Source organism: Dermacentor albipictus, chromosome 4, assembly GCF_038994185.2.
Source record: "Dermacentor albipictus isolate Rhodes 1998 colony chromosome 4, USDA_Dalb.pri_finalv2, whole genome shotgun sequence".
Lineage (NCBI taxonomy): Eukaryota > Metazoa > Arthropoda > Arachnida > Ixodida > Ixodidae > Dermacentor > Dermacentor albipictus.
This window is the reverse complement of record NC_091824.1, coordinates 82,461,192-82,480,254: the sequence shown is the minus strand read 5'-3', so window position 1 is coordinate 82,480,254 and position 19,063 is coordinate 82,461,192. Positions and strand designations below refer to the sequence as shown.

Here is a 19,063-nt window from a genome sequence, read left to right as displayed (position 1 = left end):
TTGAATATGTAAACCCGGCAGCTTCTTCACCAAAAGAATGCACCCCCCGGAAGCGCCTACCGCATGACTGAACACCACAAAATACCTAGTCGTGAATCGTCGCACCATGCTCCCGGTCTCCTCCTCTCCGTCAACCTTGGTTTCCTGGACGGCTAGTACGTCTATGTCATGGTCCGTTATCAACCGTAGGACCTGACATTGCCTACGACTAGCCGCCAACCCTCGCACGTTTAGTGTGGCAATACTAAGAGACGGTATTTCAGCCATCTTCATCTAGCGAGAAAAGTAGGCCCGGAGCATGGTGCTTACCCTTCACGACCAGCCCTTGGCTAGCCGCCTCCGGGGCCATCCGGCTTCCCGGCATTGTTTGTCGTCGCCACTTTGACCACCGGCTTTCTTTAAGGCGGCACATTCGGCTTTGGTTTGAAGCGCATCCGCCTTCCCTGGGGCGTCTTTGTCGGTGGTCCCTCGGTGGTGCTGGTCGCACCCTCGCCCTGGTCCTTGGTCTGGTCGTGGGGGCGTTTGACCAGGCCGCCAAGAGTCTCAGTCCGGTCGCCGTCTTTCACGGCCTCGTCCTGCTGCATTGTCGTCATGCCGTTGTCGGGCGGGTCTTCACTAATGGTTCCCGTCGCGGGGCTCAGAGCAGTCGCACCCTGCGCCTTCCCACTCCGCTTCTCAGTACCTTGAGCAACTGTGCTTTCTGCGTCGACGGTCGACGTCTCGCTGACTGCCGCTGTCGGTACCAAGTCTCCGATGCCTGTAGCGGCGTCCTCCGTCTCGACCACGTCCATGACGTGCTCCGCGACCACGTCGTTCACTGCTGGGCCTGTCACGGCGGCGTAGGATTTGACGCAATCGGCGTCAACATGACCGAACCGCCTGCAGCGAGAACAGCGCGGAACTTTACACTCCCGGCGGACGTGCCCCGTGCCTTGGCAGCGCAGGCACTGCATGTATCGACCAGGGACGACCACCAAGGCCAGCTCTCCGCCGACGCGGACCTGATGAGGAAGGTCTTCCATTTTCACGCCGCTTTTCAGCTTTAGAAGCACAGTCCTTGTTGTCGACGTCTTGTCGCCCAGGCCATGGACGCGCCACCTTTCCCGGCTTACCTCCTCCACCTTGCCGAAAGCCATGAACGCCGTCCGTATGTCCTCGTCTGCAACGCCATAGAGCAGCCAGTGAAGCTGGTCTTGCGGGTCCACGATCACACACCGTCTTCCCTTCAATTGCAGTTCTTTAAGGGCCATAAGGCGCTTCGTCGCAGTGGCGTCAGACAGGGTCACCGCCCAGACGTGGTTTATCTGGTACGCCCCTATGCATACCACGTCTTCCAGCAGTCCCGTCGGCAGTAGGGCGTCTCTAAAATCTTCGACCTTGTAAGGTCTGGCGCGTACATCACCGTGTAAAAACACGGTGTTAAATGCAACTCGTCCTTTCGGCAGCTGAGGCAAAATAAACGGATAATCCTTATCGTCGTCCGAGATCCTGTTTCCGCGACCAAAAGTGGCCGCTGTCGCTGCCCCGGAAGAGGCCATGACCCTACGATCCGAACAGCTCGGCTGCCGGATGCAGAATGAATGAATTTCTTTTACTGTTTAAGGCACGTGCAGTAGATAATGCGCAATTTTTGCCCCAAACAATGAAAGTGCTCCATTGGTGCAACTTTTGGCTCGACGCTTCTGTGGGCCGCTATAGCTCAGTGGTAGAGCACTGGTCTTGTAAACCAGGGGTCGTGAGTTCAAACCTCACTGGCGGCACTGAATTTCTTTTACTGTTTAAGGCACGTGCAGTGGATAATGTACAGTTTTTGCCCCAAACAATGAAAGTGCTGCATCGGTGCAACTTTTGGTTCGACGCTTTCGTCTGCCGCTATAGCTCAGTGGTAGAGCACTGGTCTTGTAAACCAGGGGTCGTGAGTTCAAACCTCACTGGCGGCACTGAATTTCTTTTACTGTTTAAGGCACGTGCAGTGGATAATGTGCGGTTTTTGCCCCAAACAATGAAAGTGCTGCATCGGTGCAACTTTTGGTTCGGCGCTTTCGTCGGCCGCTATAGCTCAGTGGTAGAGCACTGGTCTTGTAAACCAGGGGTCGTGAGTTCAAACCGCACTGAATTTCTTTTGCTGTTTAAGGCACGTGCAGTAGATAATGCGCAATTTTTACCCCAAACAATGAAAGTGCTCCATTGGTGCAACTTTTGGCTCGACGCTTCCGTGGGCCGCTATAGCTCAGTGATTCTGCTTCCGGCAGCCGAGCTGAGCGGTCAGCAGAATCATGGGCTCCAGTGGAGCAGCGACAGCGGCCACTTCTGGCCGTGAATCCAGGCTAAACGACGATAAGGATTATGCCTTTATTTTGCCGCAACTGCCTAAAGGACAAGTGGTTATTAACACCGTCTTTTTGCACGGTGATGTTCGCGCCAGACCTTATAAAGTGGAAGATTTCCGAGACGCCCTTCTGCCGACGGGCCTGCTGCCTGATGTGGTATGCATAGGGGCGTACCAGATCAACCACGTCTGGGCAGTAACCCTCAGCGATGCGACTGCCACAAAGAGGCTTCTGGACCTTAAGGAACTTCAAGTTAAGGGACGACGGTGCGTCATCGTTGACCCGCAGGATCAGCAGGTGAAGCTAAGACTTCATTGGCTGCTGTACGGCGTTGCCGACGAGGACGTTCGGACGGCATTCGCGGCTTTCGGCAAGGTGGAGGAGGTGAGCTGGGAGCGATGGCGCGTCGAAGGCATGGCAACGAAGACCTCAACCACCAGGACCGTCATTCTCAAATTGAAAAGCGGCATGAAAGTGGAGGACCTGCCACATCAGATACGCGTCGGCGGCGAGTTGGCCTTGGTCGTCGTACCCGGTCGACCGATGCAGTGCCTGCGCTGCCACGGCACGGGACACGTCCGCCGTGAGTGCAGAGTCCCCCGCTGTACCTTATGCAGACGTTTCGGCCACGTCGACGCTGACTGCGTAAGATCTTATGCCACCATAACAGGCCCAGTAACTTGCGACGTTGCGGCAGAGCACGTCATGGACGTGGCCGAGGCGGAGGACGCTGCTAAAGGAACGCTAGACGCGGTCTCTACAGCGACAGCCAGTGGGACGACGAGTTCGGCCGTAGAGAGCAAGGTGGCTGAGCCTACCCTGAAGCCGAGTGGGACGGCACAGGTCGCGACCGCTATGGGCCCGTCTACGCGGAGCAGGAGTGAAGACCCGTTCGACAACGGCACGACGGCGATGAAGCAGGACGGGGCCGTCCTTGACGGCGACCGGACTTCGACTCCTGGTGCCCCAGTCAAGCGCCCCCATGACCTGACTAAGGACCGCAACGACAGTGGGACCAGCACCAGCGAAGGGCCGCCGACAAAGACACCACTTGGGAGGCGGTCGAGCTTGAAACCGAAGCCGAATGTCCCACCTGAGCGAAAGCCTGCGGACAAAGCGCCGGCCACAAACAACGCCGGGAAATCGGGAGGTCCCGGAGGCGGCTAGCCGAGGGCTAGTCGTGAACGGTAAACACCATGCTCCGGGCCTACTTTTCTCTTTAGCTCAACATGGCTCAGATACCATCCCTTAATATTGCCACTTTAAACGTGAGAGGGTTGGCGGCTAGTCGTAGGCAAAGTCAGGTCCTACGGTTGGTCACTGACCACGATGTCGACGTACTAGCCGTCCAGGAAACTAAGGTTGACGGGGAGGAGGAGACCGGGAGCATGGTGCGCCGTTTCACGACTAGGTATTTTGCGGTGGTAAGCCATGCGGTAGGCACGGCTGGGGGGTGCATTCTTTTCGTGAAGAAACTGCCTGGACTGGAAATTCAAAGTACCTTTTCTTGTCAGTCTGGAAGGATTGTTTTTTGCGATATTGTTTTGTGCGAATTTCAGTTCCGCATCATATGCGTATATGCACCCAATTCAGTGGAAGAGCGTGCCCGTTTCTTTTCGAGCCTTTCGCAGCATGTTCTATGCGATAAGCGCGTTATGCTGTTAGAAGACTTCAATTGTGTAATGAGCGCTAGAGACAGAGCCAATAATGCCGGTGTGCGTGACAGAAGCAGTGAAGTCTTGTCAAAACTAATCAGTGAAAATGAACTCGATGACGTTTTTGAGTGTCTGGAAGGGGGGCGTGACGTGACTTTTACACGTTTTCAGGGAAGTAGCCATGCGCGGTTGGACCGAATCTACATTTCGCTGGATACAATTCCAAGCTGCCACGGTTTTTCTGTAGTGCCCGTATCGTTCTCAGATCATTGTCTCGTAATATGTAATGTCGGTATAGGGAAACGCAAACATGGGTTTAATTGGGAGATGTGGAAAATGAATGCCTTGTTATTAAATGATGAATCTTTTGTAAAGGCAGTACGGGATGCCATTAATGGAATACGAGAAGATGCAGCTGAAACAATAGCTGAAAAGTGGGAATGTTTTAAACAAGAAGTTAAAATGAAAGCCATAGAAAGGTCAAGCTGCCTCAAATTTGAGAGGGAATATAAAGAAAAGGGTTTGCGAACACTACTTCAGCAGCTGATAACTCTTGAGTGCAGAGAGCCTGGTCTGTACAAAGACGATGTGCGAAGCGTCAAGGAAAAGCTTGAACAGTTCGATAAAGAACGTTATCAAGGTGCCATCGTGCGAGCACGAGCAGATGTATTAGCGGCGGGGGAGACGCCCACAAAAAGGGCGCTTGGACTCGAGAAGGCGCACGGACGGCGAAACCATGTCGATAAGATTTTAATGAATGGGGTTGTTGTCGACGACAACGAAAGCATAGGACGCGCCTTCTTGCAGTACTACCAGTCGCTCTTTGCATTTCAGGCAGCGAATGTAGAGAGTTTCAAGGCCGATTTTCTTCAGCGGATGCCGAGACTGGGAGATGACGCTAAAGAACGATTGGAAGGCAACATTACCGAGCACGAAGTTGAAAAGGCAATCGACGATTTGAACTCCGGCAAGTCGCCTGGGCCTGATGGACTGTGTGCGGGGTTATATAAGGCTTTCAAAAGAGAACTGGCCCCATTGTTAGCAGACGTATTTAATGACGCGTACGAGAAGAAATTATTGCCCCCATCTTTTGGAAAAGCGCACACAATACTAATCCCTAAGAGTGATCAAACAGACAAACTCAGATTTGTGTCATCCTATAGACCTATATCACTAACAAACATTGATTACAAGATCTTTATGAAGATTTTAGCTGTGAGACTTCATGGCGTCATCAAAGAAATTGTCGGAGACCACCAAACTTGCGGCATCAAGGGGCGGTCCATTTTTTCGAACATCCATCAGATGCGGTGCGTGCTGGAGTGCTGTGACGTCACCGATGGTGGCGTTGCAGTACTTCAGCTCGATTTGGAGAAAGCGTTCGATTGTGTCGCTCACGTTATTTTGTTAGCCATCTTAGATCACGTCAATGTCGGTTCCATCATCAGTGAGGGCGTGGCCTTGGCGTACCAGAATTGCACAACAAGATTAATTGTCAATAAGTCTCTGGGGGCCCCCATTAGCATCATACGTTCAGTACGCCAAGGCTGTCCCCTCAGTCCGCTTTTATTTGCCATCTACATAGAAGCAATGTGCGTAGTAATAAACGGAAATGAAAAAATACGTGGCTTCAGATTAGCAGCGACAGAGGTGAAGTTGCTCGCATACGCAGATAACATTGCAGTGTGTTGCGCAGACAAACAAAGTGTAACGGAAACAGTATCGGTAGTGAAACATTTCTGTGATGTCATGGGTAGTAGAATAAATTGGGGCAAATCCCTAGGCCTGTGGTACGGGAAATGGGTGTCTGCACCGGACAACTTCGCGAACCTCACCTGGGTCAAAACGCCGACGAGGTATCTGGGTGTTCCTCTCAATAGCTACAATAGTAGCGATGAATATTGGAGGAGCCAAGCCGATGAAATGAAAGAAAAGGCGGACAGATGGAAGGGTGCGAAGCTGTCTATTTTTGCAAGGGCGACAGTATGTAATATGTTTTTTGTCACAAAGTTATATTATGTCATGCAAGCGTTGTATTGTTCGAGAGCAAATGTGCAAAGACTGCACAGAGTGTTTGCTGTTTTCATCTGGGGGTCAACATGGGAAAGGTGCAGCCGAACAAATTTGTTTAGAAGAGTGAAGGACGGGGGTGTGGGTTTGGTTCACCTTTTTGTTAGACAACTTGTAAACCGATTCTTGTTTTTTCGCGATGTGCGCCAACCTTTTCTGCGCACCGTATGCCAGCTCAGGTTGAGCGGCGCTTTGCCGGCACATGTTGTTAGTACGGCAAGCGTTACCGGATCACTTCGTGGCTACTTTAAGGAAGTGGTCGACAGCGTAAGATTTCTTTCTGTTCGGTTTTCCATGGATTACCTTTGCGAAGTGAAAAGGAAAAGATTGTATAAAGATGTGTGTGACATTGTTTTTCCAGTGCCGTTATACAGAGCCATTTACAGTGGAGGGCCAGGACTTGATGTACTTAAACGGGTAAAACGCATGGAGGTGCCACCAGGGGTTAAAACCTTTTTTTTTAAGCTTCACACCGGAACGCTCTCCGTGAAGACTTTCATGGAAGAGCGAGGTTGTACCGTACCATGGGGAACGCATTGCTTGATCTGTAAAAAGCAGGAAACCATTGATCACGTTTTCTTGGAATGTTGGGAGGGCTTTTTTTTCTGGGACGTCTTAAAGCGAACCCTGAAAAAAGAGTTACCGGTGGACCCCCAAGGGATAAGGTATCTGTCAATTAAGGATGATGACGGGGTTCCATGATTTTATGTTGAACGCTCTCCACTGTATATGGCGGGCTCGTATGGCAGGGTACTATTGTGATCCTGATGCTAGGCCCGTTCGCGTTTATTTCAGAGAGTGTATGTCAAGATTTATAGAAATTCAGAAAATGCAACAATGTGTTCCGGAATGGCTGTGGAGGCTAGAACCTCTGACAGCCATGAAGGAATTTTAAGTTGACAACGCCTGTCCAATAGGGACAGACGGCTTTGTTGTACGGTGTGCCTATTTTCTTCCTTTTTTTTGTATTGCAATCGTGATACTGTAATGTGTGAAAACTGCACGTTCTGCGAAAAACCGGTAATAAATAAAAAAAATAGCTCAGTGGTAGAGCACTGGTCTTGTAAACCAGGGGTCGTGAGTTCAAACCTCACTGGCGGCACTGAATTTCTTTTACTGTTTAAGGCACGTGCAGTGGATAATGCACAATTTTAGCCCCAAACAATGAAAGTGCTCCATTGGTGCAACTTTTGGCTCGACGCTTCCGTGGGCCGCTATAGCTCAGTGGATTCCACTTCCGGCCACCGAGCGTGACGGACGTGTATATAGTCACGATACATGTGACCAGAGCATGGGCTCCGTAGGAGTGGCTTCAGCGGCCCAGACGGGCCGCGGTAGCAGGATTTCTGCCTCGGACAACAAGTATCAAGTTGTTTTGCCTAGTCTGCCAACAGGGCGTTTTGTTTTGAATACGGTTTTTCTACACTGTGATATCAGGGCCCGCCCATACCGGGTGGAAGATTTTCGCGATGCGCTCGCTCAGTTATCGCTCCTGCCGGAAGTGGCTGCTTTCGGGGCCTACCGTATGAGCCATGTATGGGCCGTGACCTTCAAGGACAGCGACGCGGTGAAAAAGATCGTCAGCGTTGGAGAACTGCAGGTCAAAAAGTGCCGGTGTCTCATCATCGACCCCGCCAACCAGGACGCACGCCTGAAAGTGCATTGGCTGCTGCCCAGCGTTCCTGACGAGGACGTACGTCTTGCCTTCGCGCCGTTGGGAAAGGTCACCGACGTCGTCCGCGAGCGCTGGTGGGTTCATGGCGTGGCTGATAAGAACTCAACAAGGCTGGTTACGCTGAAGTTGAAGCCGGGCGTAAAGCTCGACGACCTTCCGCATCAGGTGAGCGTCGCCGGGGAACTAGCTCTTGTGGTTGTGCCGGGCAGGGCTCCTCTCTGCCTCTGCTGCCGCGGCACGGGCCACATTCGTTGCGAGTGCCGTATTCCACGGTGTGGTGCCTGCCGACGTTTCGGTCATGAAGACAGTCAGTGCGAGCGCACGTACGCTAGCGTGACCGGACCTGTGGGCAACGAGGACAACTCTGCCCTACTCATGGACGAGGCGGGCATGGAAGAAACGTCGTCCGCGCCGGGTGAAGCAGCTGACGTCGTGGCAAAGCCGGCGGTACGTCTTGAACAGGAGGAGAAACAAGTCGCTCAGGCTATTGCCACAGGACACCAACAAGCGACTGCAGAGGGCACCGCGGCCATGCCGAATGCTGAAGAGAAGACCCCACCTGAGACGGAGGTGACCTCCTGCCTCGTCGAACCTGAAGGCATGGACACCCTCACCGGCCCAAGTAGCCAAACGACGGGGAAACGGCCCCACAACCAGACCGTTAACCGGACGGCGAAACAGGATGGCAGCGGCGGAGACGAGCCACCGCCCAAAGCGCCAGGTATAAGGAGGTTGACCTTGAAACTGCGGCCGAACATTACAGTAGATCCACGGCAGGCGGGTAAACCGCCTCCGTAATTCCGTGCTGTCAAGTTCGAGCGGGGTAGGGGGGTTGGTGAGTGCAATGGCCGTCATCCTGAGCGCTAGTTTTTTAGAACCTTGCCAGGAAGGGGGGCCCAAGTTGCACTTGAGTGCCCTTTCCGGAAGGTCGAGTTGCGTCTCCTTTAGAGGCATTAGACTTGGTTACCGGCGCACCTTTATGAGCACTCATCCTTGTGTAACTGTGATGGGTACCATTATACCGTGTAGCCATGGCGGTTAATATTGAAGGAACGCTACGTGTAGCCACGTTAAATGTAAGAGGGCTCAGTGCAAGAAGGCGGCAATGTCAGCTAAGTCGTCTCCTCTTGGATAATGACTTACATATAGTGGGAATCCAAGAAACGAAAATTGAGAGCCAAGAGGTAACAGACATAATGGTGTCCAATTTTCGTGCTCACTTTGACGTATGCGTTTGTCACGCTGTTGGTGGATCAGGCGGCTGCGCTATATTCCAACGAAATAATTTTGGCATTTCTGTGCAATCAGTGTTTTCGTGTGAAACTGGGCGTCTCTTAGTGGCTGATTTTATTTTTCGTGATGTGGATTATCGTGCTATTTGTATCTATGCGCCGAATGTTGAAACGGATCGTCGATCTTTTTTTGAGCGTCTTGAAGCGCACGTAAACTGTTCCAAGGTCGTAATACTGCTGGGAGATTTTAACTGTGTTTGCTATACTGAAGACCGAGCAAAATGTTCAGGCGTTCGTGATAAGAGTGCCCAATTTCTAAACGCAGTGGTGCATGATTATGACCTGGAAGATGTGGGTAGTGTTTTCGCCAGCGGTACTCGCCCGCGATTTACCCACTTCCAACGTGATAGCCACGCTCGATTAGATAGATTACACGTGTCAGCCGAATTAGTGCCCTTATGTTGTGAATATGATGTGCAAGCTGTAGCATACAGCGATCACTGTTTGGTAACTGCCACGTTCGGGAAAAGACAAAGCAAACACACCTTTAACTGGGATCTTTGGAAAATGAATGCGCAGTTGTTACATGACGATGTTTTTGTCGATGCTGTAGTGAAGGAACTAGAAAACCTGACTTCAGCCAAGCCAGTAAGCTTTGCCATTCAATGGGAAGAATTGAAACAGAGAGTCAAAATGTTGGCCATTCAAAGAAGCAGTGTCATTAGACACAAGCAGAAACAAATCTTCCCCAGCAACTGCAATTTTTTATCAGCATGGAAAGTCTCGAGCCTGGTGTGTATGTTGACGAATTAAAGGAAGTGAAAACTGAACTAGAAAGGATAGATACAGAAAAATATAAAGCAGCACTTGTGAGATCAAGGTCTGAGAAGTTGTGGGCGGGAGAAATTCCAACGAAACGAGACTTATCAGAGGAAAAAAGGTACGCATGTCGGAAGGAAATCCGCCAGCTAGCTAAAGGCAATCACGTTACGCGCGACAAAAATGACATCAAACAAGGGATCGCCGATCACCTTAAAGCAATATTAGGTCACCTGCGAGACCTTAAAGATAGCTACGAAAAAAGAATTTCTCTAATTGATACCAAAGCTCGATGAAGAAGTTAGGACACGTCTGGAACTACCAATAAGCCTGAGTGAGATAGAGTGCGCAATAGATGAGTTGTTCATCGGTAAAGCACCTGGGCCCGATGGCTTGGGAGCCACTTTCTATAAAACCTTCAAGTCTGCATTGGCCCGCGTTCTTCACGAAGTTATAAGTGAAGCGTTTGAGCGAAAAAGATTGCCCTTGTCTTTCACAACCTCATATATCGTGCTAATTCCGAAGAGTGATGATGAGGAAAAACTTTTGTTGCCAGGGTCATATCGCCCGATAACTCTAGCCAACATCGACTATAAAATATTCACGAAAGCTTTGTCCAAACGACTGCAAAGTGTAATTAAAACATTGGTAGGGCCGCACCAGACTTGTGGCATTAAAGGTCGCAGTATCACAACAAATGTACACGTGGCTCGAAGTGTGCTTGAGTGTTGCGACGCGATTGGCGACCACGTCGCGATGATGCAGATCGATTTGGCAAAGGCTTTCGACCTCGTCTCGCACAAGGCTTTGTTCTGCACACTGGAACATGCGAATGTTGGCAACGTCATAACGGAAGGCGTCATGATGGCGTACAGAGAATGCTCAACGCGCATTATTGTTAATGGGGAGCTCGCCGATAGCTTTCGCGTGCGCTCGTCTGTGCGGCAAGGATGCCCGCTGTCGCCCCTTCTATTTGCTGCTTATCTCGAACCACTCTGCTTGGCGATCAGAAATAACGAGCGCATAGCAGGCTATCGGCTGCAGGCAGCACACGTAAAAATCTTGGCATATGCCGACGATATCGCGATTTTCTGCACAAACAAAGCGAGCATTAAGGAGGCCACGACTGTCGTTGAAAAGTTCTGCGATTAAACTGGAGCCCAGATAAACTGGGATAAGAGTTACGGCTTCTGGCATGGTAGTTGGAAAGACACGCCGGAGGCCCTTTATCGATTGAAGTGGTCGTCGTTACCAACGCAGTACTTGGGTGTGCCTCTCGGAAGTTACCGTGAACCTGAATCGTACTGGCTCGATCACGCTTCGAAAGCAAAGGAAAAGGCTGACGGGTGGAGAGGAAAGCAATTGTCAATGTTTTCTAGAGCCACTGTCTGCAACCTCTTTTTAGTATGTAAGATATGGTACGTTATGAATGTGTTGTGTGCTGCGAGGGTAAGCGTACAAAAAAATCACCGAGTTTTCGCTACATTTATTTGGGCGTCTATCTGGGAGAGGATGAGTCGAACGAACTTGTTCCTCCCTGTCAAGAAAGGTGGGCTTGGTCTAGCTCATTTGTTTCTGCGACAAGTCTTGTCACGTTTTGTGTTTTTACGGGATCAAAACGATCCGTTTCTCCGAACGGTGATACAGGTACGGCTGTGTAGACAAATTCCAGGATTCATTGTCTCGACTGTTCACAACATGCCAGGAGCTGTGACTGGTTACCTGCGTGAAGTGGTATGGTCATATAGGATGTTGAATGTACGTTTTTCACAGCAATACCTGTCAACCGTTACAAAGAAAAAACTATACAGAGATCTCGTGGACACGATGTTCCCTGCACCTTTGTACCGTCTTCCACACCGTGGAGGCCCAGGACAAGATGTCCTAAAGAGAGTGAAAAAAAATGCCAATACGGCCGTCAGCTAAATCTTTCTTCTTCAAATTACACACAAACACACTTCCCGTTAAGACCTGGCTTCATGAAAAGGGTATATTCATCCCCTGGACCACCGACTGCTTATTATGCAAAAAACCGGAAACAATAGAATATGCATTCCTAGACTGCTGGGACGCCATCTTTCACTGGGATGTTCTGCAGAGAACATTGAAAAAAACACTTACCCCTAGACCAATATGGAATACGCTTCTTACCGATTGATAACACCGAGGATGTCCCGTATGACCTTATTATGGTCCTGAGCCTCCACGCAATGTGGAAAACTAGACTGCAATTCCAAAACGGAGACATTGTTGTTCGACCGGCTCGGGAAAATGTCATTGAGAGTGTCGTGTGTGTGAGAGATGGTTTCAAAGCGCTGCCTGATCCACCGCAGTGGATCTCTGTATTTGATGAATTAGCGATGTTGAAAAGATTTTAGTACCGTGTTGACCAAAGTGTGGCTCACACGTTTTATCCTTTGTAAACCATGATTTAGAACGTCGAAGTCGGCAATAATAAAAAAAAAAGCCGCTATAGCTCAGTGGTAGAGCACTGGTCTCGTAAACCAGGGGTCGTGAGTTCAAACCTCACTGGCGGCACTGAATTTATTTTACTGTTTAAGGAACGTGCCATGGATAATGTACAATTTTTGCCCCAAACAAAGAAAGTGCTGCATTGGTGCAACTTTTGGCTCGACGATTCCGTTGGCCGCTATAGCTCAGTGGTAGAGCACTGGTCTCGTAACCCAGAGGTCGTGAGTTCAAACCTCACTGGCGGCACTGAATTTCTTTTACTGTTTAAGGCACGTGCCATGGATAATGTACAATTTTTGCCCCAAACAATGAAAGGGCTGCATTGGTGCAACTTTTGGCTCGACGTTTTTGTGGGCCGCTATAGCTCAGTGGTAGAGCACTGGTCTTGTAAACCAGGGGTCGTGAGTTCAAACATCACTGGCGGCACTGAATTTCTTTTACTGTTCAAAGCACATGCCATGGATAATGTACAATTTTAGCCCCAAAAAATGAAAGTGCTGCATTGGTGCAACTTTTGGCTCGACGATTCCGTCGGCCGCTATAGCTCAGTCATTCCATTTCCGGCCACCACAGCGGACGGTCACGAAATGTTGTGCTCCGTAGGGGCGGTTCATGCGGCCCAGCCGGGCCGCGGTATCAGGCTTACGGAAACGTTTTCACAGGATTACCAGCTTGTTTTGCCGCATCTGCCATCAGGTATGACCGTGTGTAATACCGTGTTTTTGCACGGTGATTTGAAGGCCAGGCCCTATCGAGTCGAACATTTTCGCGATGCGCTTGACCGTCATAAGCTGTTGCCGGAGGTGGTGGCCCTCGAGGCCTACCAGATGAACCATGTCTGGGCTATAACATTCAAGGACGAAGTCGGAAAAAAGAAGCTGCTGTCAGCGAAGGCCTTTAGTGTCAAAGAACACCGCTGCGTCGCCATTGACCCTTGCAACCAGGATATTAGAATGAAGCTGTTCTGGCTGCTTCACACGACTCCCGACGAGGACGTCAGAGCAGCCTTGGCGTCGTTCGGAACGGTGACCGAAATTTCCAGGGAGCGGTGGCGAGTACCAGGGTGCGGTGACAAAGGTTCTCACACGCGTCTGGTATCGTTACGGCTGAAGGCTGGTATGAACATGGAAGACATCCCGCATCAGCTACGAGTATCAGAGGACCATGCGCTCGTGATCGTTTCAGGCAGAGCTCCGCTCTGCCTCCGATGCCGCGGCACCGGCCATATACGGCGCGAGTGCCGTGTGCCACGCTGTGGACTCTGTCGTCGTTTCGGCCACGACGAGACCCAGTGCGTGAGAAGCTACGCTAACGTGACCGGGTCTGGTCGGAGCGACGCGTTAGACGAGCACTTGATGGATCAAGCGGACGCGGAAGAGACTGCTGGAGTGGGCGGAGACCCACGAGGCACGGAAGAGAAGCCAGTGGTCATGGCAAGCGTCAAGTGCCAACCCAGAAAGGGCAGTAGGGAGGCAGTGGCCAAGAATGAAGTGCAAAGGGAACCGTCTGCAGAAAATTCTACGGTGCGTGAAAGCGAGGGGGACGCGGAGGCTGCCGAGGGCGTTCTGCGACAGCGCAACTCTGGCGCTGCCTTCATCGAAGAATCCGGCGAGAAAATGGACCAGGCCAGCGCCGTCTCAAAGAGACCTCGCGAAATACCCGATCAAGATGTCAGGCTTGAGCAAGACGACGGTGTCAGCAGCGAAGGGCCACCCACGAAGGCTTCCTCTTTCCGGCGGTCTACACTCAAGCTCAAGCCGAACGTTCCGCTCGAGAGGAGGCCGACGCGAGAACATCCACCTGAGGGGCGCCAGACGCCGACCAATCCGCCAGGTGGTCGGCAGACGCCGACCGTCCCACCAGACGGGCGACAGACGCCGACTGTCCCACCAGATAAGCGGAGAACGCCGACAGTTCCCCCGCGGTAGCGGGGTGCTGTTCGGTAGAAGGCTCAGTAAGGAGTAGATGCTGCGGAACCTTTAAGTGAATGATGAGTAGCGCATTTGGTAACGTTATGCCTTCGCCGTATGAGACGGAGCTTATGATGGAGCAGGGTTTTGTTTTTGTAAGTTTGGCGGTCTTTGATTTCCGAAATGTATTGTAGTTTGTGCTTGCTCTTCTCTTTCAATGGCAAATAATCATGGAATAGCAATACGTATTGGCACGCTTAACGTACGAGGGTTAACGGCTAGACGGCGACAAGCACAATTAAGTCGCCTGATGCTGGAAAACGACATAGATATTCTTGCTGTTCAAGAAACTAAAATTGAAAGCGAAGAGCAAACGGACAAAATGGTTCAGGTTTTTAAATCCCGTTACAACACTTGTGTTTGTCATGGAGTAGGTAAGGCCGGTGGCTGTCTTTTATTTCTGCGTAATTCAATAGGTATTGTTGCGCAGAGTGTAATGTCGGCCCAAGATGGGCGATTGGTCCTATGTGATTTCTCTTTCAATAATATTGATTGGCGAATTGTCTGTGTGTACGCTCCAAACAAAATTAGTGATAGGAAATTTTTTTTTTAACTTTGTTGAGTCACACCTGACGTGTGAAAGAAATGTTGTTCTTCTTGGTGACTTCAATTGTGTTTGCATGTCCGAAGATAGGGTGCCCAGTAAAATAATACGGGATACAAGTGCGCATCAACTCTGCGCAATCGTGGCAGACTATGATTTAGTAGACGTTGGAAGTATATTAAGCGGTAACAGTGTTGTTTTTACTCATTTCCAAGGGCAGAGTCACGCTCGACTAGATCGTTTGTACGTATCAGCAAACCTTGCGCGAACGGTCACTAGCTACGAGGTAAAGCACGTGAGCTTCAGTGATCACAGCCTAGTAATGCGTACATTGGGCACGAAACATAGAGGGTCTCACTTTAACTGGGAACTGTGGAAAATGAACGAAACGATCTTAAGTGATGAATGGTTTGTCAAAACGGTAAAAGGAAAAATTGACGTAATGCAAATAGAGGCTACAACAAATTGGGCAGAGCTGTGGGAGCAGTTTAAAATTGAAGTGAAAATGAGTGCGATCGAGAGGGCTTGTGTGATGCGTCATAAAGCTAAACAAAGAGAGAAAGAACTGCAAAGCATGCTCGATTATTTTCTAAACGTGGAGTGCACAATACCGGGATTGTTTTCGAAACAGATTAGAGAAATTAAACGCGAACTTGAAAGGGTGGACGCTCAAATTTACCAAGGAGCCGCGATAAGAGCACGATCCGAGAGGCTGTGGCTGGGAGAGGCGCCATCTAAGCGCACGCTCAGTGACGAAAAGGGTTACGCATCCAAAAACATAATAAAAAAATTTGTTTTAACAACACAATGTCAAAAGACCCAGAAGTAATTGAAAAAGCTTTCGTTGAACACTACCGAGCGTTGCTCGGTAGGCAGGTACCCGTAACAGAAGAGTTTGTGAACACCTTTCTAACACTTCTGCCAAAATTACAAGACGAAATAAAAGAGGGACTCGAGAGACCGATCTCCGCGAAAGAAATTACAGAAGCCATAGAAGACTTGGGTAAAGGAAAGGCGCCTGGACCAGATGGCCTAGGAGCAGCTTTCTATAAAACTTTCAAGGCCGAAATAAGCGAGATACTGCACTGTGTAATATCAGAAGCTCATGAAACTAAGCACTTGCCGCCATCATTCAGAAAAAGTCATGTTGTGCTTATACCGAAAACCACCGATACGGTAAAGCTGAAATCTGTCGCTGGATACAGGCCCATAAGTCTTACGAATTCGGATTATAAAATCTACATGAAGGTGCTCGGAAAAAGGATGCAGTCAGTTATTAAATCCATAGTAGGCCCACACCAAACATGCGGTATCAGGAATAGAACAATATTGTCGAATATTCACATCGCTAGGAGTATATTGGAATGCTGTGATGCGAACCTCGAATGTGTAGCAATGGTTCAGTTAGACCTAGAAAAAGCTTTTGACAGGGTTGCTCATAGCATACTTCTTGCCCTGCTAAAACATTAATGTAGGCGAAGTGATTCAGGACGGAGTAGCCATGGCTTATGAGAACTGTTCCGCTCATCTAATAATCAATAAAAGACTCAGCGAAAATATACCAGTATTATCCAGTGTGCGCCAGGGGTGCCCTTTGTCGCCCTTACTTTGCGATTTTTCTTGAACCTTTCTGTTTGAAGGTACGAGAAAACGAAAACATTCGCGGCTACCGTCTTTTAACTCGGGAAGTAAAAATACTAGCTTACGCAGATGACATCGCACTTTTTTGCATTGACCAAGAGAGCATTCGCGAGGCAGTCAAGGATGCAAGAAAGTTTTGCAGTCTAACGGGGAGTGCCATAAGCTGGCCAAAAAGCTTAGGCTTCTGGCAAGGTGAATGGGACAGCCGGCCTGCAGTGTTAGAAACAGTACCGTTCACAGATACGCCAACCAGTTATCTTGGTGTTTCTTTGGAATACTATCGCGATACCACGACGCAATGGACTGAACAAACTGAGCGGGCTAAAGCACAAACAACGAAGTGGGGAGGCAAGAATCTGTCAATATTCACGAGAGCCGCTTTCTGCAATTTATTTCTTGTCGCTAAAGTGTTTTATATGTTGCAAGTTTTATGTATATCCCGAGTGTGTGTACAAAAGTTGCACAGGGTTTTTGCTATGTTCGTGTGGGGATCAGGATGGGAGCGCACGAGTCGTCTGAATCTGTTTCACGCTGTGCAGAAAGGAGGGTTGGGTTTGTCGCATTTATTTTTGAAACAAGTTGTGTCGCGCTTCATGTTCTTGCGCGACGAAAGCGATTGTTTCTTGCGGTGCGTTATCCAGACGCGATTAGGTGACGCACTGCCAGAATATGCTGTGACGTCGTATGGCATACGTCAAGTGGTTGTCCGAGGTTTTTTGTTTGAAGTGATAAGCTCTTTCCGTTTTCTAAAAGTGCACTTTTCTTTGGAATACCTGAACACAGTCGCAAGAAAGCGATTATACCGAGATTTAGTTAATATCATGTGTCCAGTACCAATATACCGTGCAGTATATGCACTGGGGCGTGAGCAGAATGTCTTAAAAAGAGTTAAGAAAATGCCTGTAAGAGCAACAACAAAAACTTTTTTTTTCATGCTACACACTGGCACGCTTCCTGTCAAGCCATGGCTGCAGGAGAAGGGGATCTTTGTACCCTGGAGTGTGAATTGCCAGATATGTCAGAAACCGGAGACAATGGAGCATATTTTTCTGGAGTGCAGGGACTCAGTCTTCCTTTGGGACATTCTACAAAGGACACTAAAAAAAGAATTTCCTTTAACACCTTTTGGAATCCGTTTTTTACCGTTTGAAGAGACAGAAGGCGTGCCATGTGATATGGTGATGTTACTCTGCATGCACAGCGTGTGGACAACACGAATGGCGGTGCGTAATGAGGATGTTGACGCAAAACCGGCCAAAGAATATTTTGCTGAAAATGTATTGTACATTCGCGAAGCGTTTAAAGCGCTCAGCGAACCACCTGAGTGGTTAAGAGCATTTGAACAGCTTGCAAACATTCAGCCTTTTTAAACCAAAATTAAATGACAAGGTACACCCACACATTGAACTGTCTTCTTTGTTTTGTAATCGCAGCGGAGAATAGCTGTGAATCGTGTATTTGTTATAAAACAGGCAATAAAGAAAAAAAAAGCCGCTATAGCTCAGTGGTAGAGCACTGGTCTCGTAAACCAGGGGTCGTGAGTTCAAACCTCACTGGCGGCACTGAATTTCTTTTACTGTTTAAGGCACGTGCAGTGGATGATGTACAATTTTTGGCCCAAACAATGAAAGTGCTGCATTGGTGCAACTTTTGGCTCGACGCTTTCGTCGGCCGCTATAGCTCAGTGGTAGAGCACTGGTCTTGTAAACCAGGGGTCGTGAGTTCAAACCTCACTGGCGGCACTGAATTTCTTTTACTGTTTAAGGCACATGCCATGGATAACGTACATTTTTAGCCCCAAACAATGAAAGTGCTGCATTGGTGCAACTTTTGGCTCGACGTTTCCGTGGGCCGCTATAGCTCAGTGGTAGAGCACTGGTCTTGTAAACCAGGGGTCGTGAGTTCAAACCTCACTTGCGGCACTGAATTTCTTTTACTGTTTAAGGCACATGCCATGGATAACGTACATTTTTAGCCCCAAACAATGAAAGTGCTGCATTGGTGCAACTTTTGGCTCGACGATTCCGTCGGCCGCTATAGCTCAGTGGTAGAGCACTGGTCTCGTACACCAGGGGTCGTGAGTTCAAACCTCACTGGTGGCACTGAATTTCTTTTACTGTTTAAGGCACGTGCAGTGAATAATGTACAATGTTTGGCCCAAACAATGAAAGTGCTGCATTGGTGCAACTTTTGGCTCGACGCTTCTGTGGGCCACTGTAGCTCACTGGATTCCACTTCCGGACGCGCTAGCGAAAGGTTGTGTCGCCATGAGCTCCGATGGAGCGGATACAGCGGCCCATATGGGTCGTGGAAACAGGTTTTTTGCCGAAGAAAACCATGGATATGAACTCGTTCTGCCACAGTTACCTAAAGGTGCGTGTGTTACAAATACTGTTTTTCTGCACGGGGATATCAGGGCAAGACCTTATCGTGTGGAAGATGTCCGCGACGCGATGGTTCGACTGGGAATGCTGCCCGAGGTGCTTGCTTTGGGGGCTTTCCAAATGAGCCACGTATGGGCGGTGACCTTCAGCACAGCAGAAGGAATGAAGATGCTCGCGGTTTGTGACGTCAAGATAAAGGAGAGGCGATGCCTCGTTATCGACCCAAATAAGCAAGACGTTTGGTTAAAGGTACATTGGCTTTTGCATTATG

General features: G+C 49.5%; 1 protein-coding gene and 10 non-coding genes across 11 annotated transcripts in view; all 11 read left to right on the top strand.

Annotated features, from left to right (window-relative positions):
- The window catches only part of LOC139059662 (receptor-type tyrosine-protein phosphatase F-like), a 92,886-nt gene that overhangs the window by 51,317 nt on the left and 22,506 nt on the right, over nucleotides 1-19,063 (top strand). The gene's annotated exons all lie outside the window — the stretch shown is intronic.
- On the top strand, nucleotides 1,689-1,760 carry TRNAT-UGU (transfer RNA threonine (anticodon UGU)). Its single transcript has one exon. It is a non-coding gene; the product is annotated as a tRNA-Thr (tRNA).
- On the top strand, nucleotides 1,869-1,940 carry TRNAT-UGU (transfer RNA threonine (anticodon UGU)). Its single transcript has one exon. It is a non-coding gene; the product is annotated as a tRNA-Thr (tRNA).
- TRNAT-UGU (transfer RNA threonine (anticodon UGU)) lies at nucleotides 7,090-7,157 on the top strand. Its single transcript has one exon. It is a non-coding gene; the product is annotated as a tRNA-Thr (tRNA).
- TRNAT-CGU (transfer RNA threonine (anticodon CGU)) lies at nucleotides 12,248-12,319 on the top strand. Its single transcript has one exon. It is a non-coding gene; the product is annotated as a tRNA-Thr (tRNA).
- TRNAT-CGU (transfer RNA threonine (anticodon CGU)) lies at nucleotides 12,428-12,499 on the top strand. Its single transcript has one exon. It is a non-coding gene; the product is annotated as a tRNA-Thr (tRNA).
- TRNAT-UGU (transfer RNA threonine (anticodon UGU)) lies at nucleotides 12,608-12,679 on the top strand. The gene has a single exon. It is a non-coding gene; the product is annotated as a tRNA-Thr (tRNA).
- TRNAT-CGU (transfer RNA threonine (anticodon CGU)) lies at nucleotides 17,899-17,970 on the top strand. Its single transcript has one exon. It is a non-coding gene; the product is annotated as a tRNA-Thr (tRNA).
- On the top strand, nucleotides 18,079-18,150 carry TRNAT-UGU (transfer RNA threonine (anticodon UGU)). The gene has a single exon. It is a non-coding gene; the product is annotated as a tRNA-Thr (tRNA).
- TRNAT-UGU (transfer RNA threonine (anticodon UGU)) lies at nucleotides 18,259-18,330 on the top strand. The gene has a single exon. It is a non-coding gene; the product is annotated as a tRNA-Thr (tRNA).
- TRNAT-CGU (transfer RNA threonine (anticodon CGU)) lies at nucleotides 18,439-18,510 on the top strand. The gene has a single exon. It is a non-coding gene; the product is annotated as a tRNA-Thr (tRNA).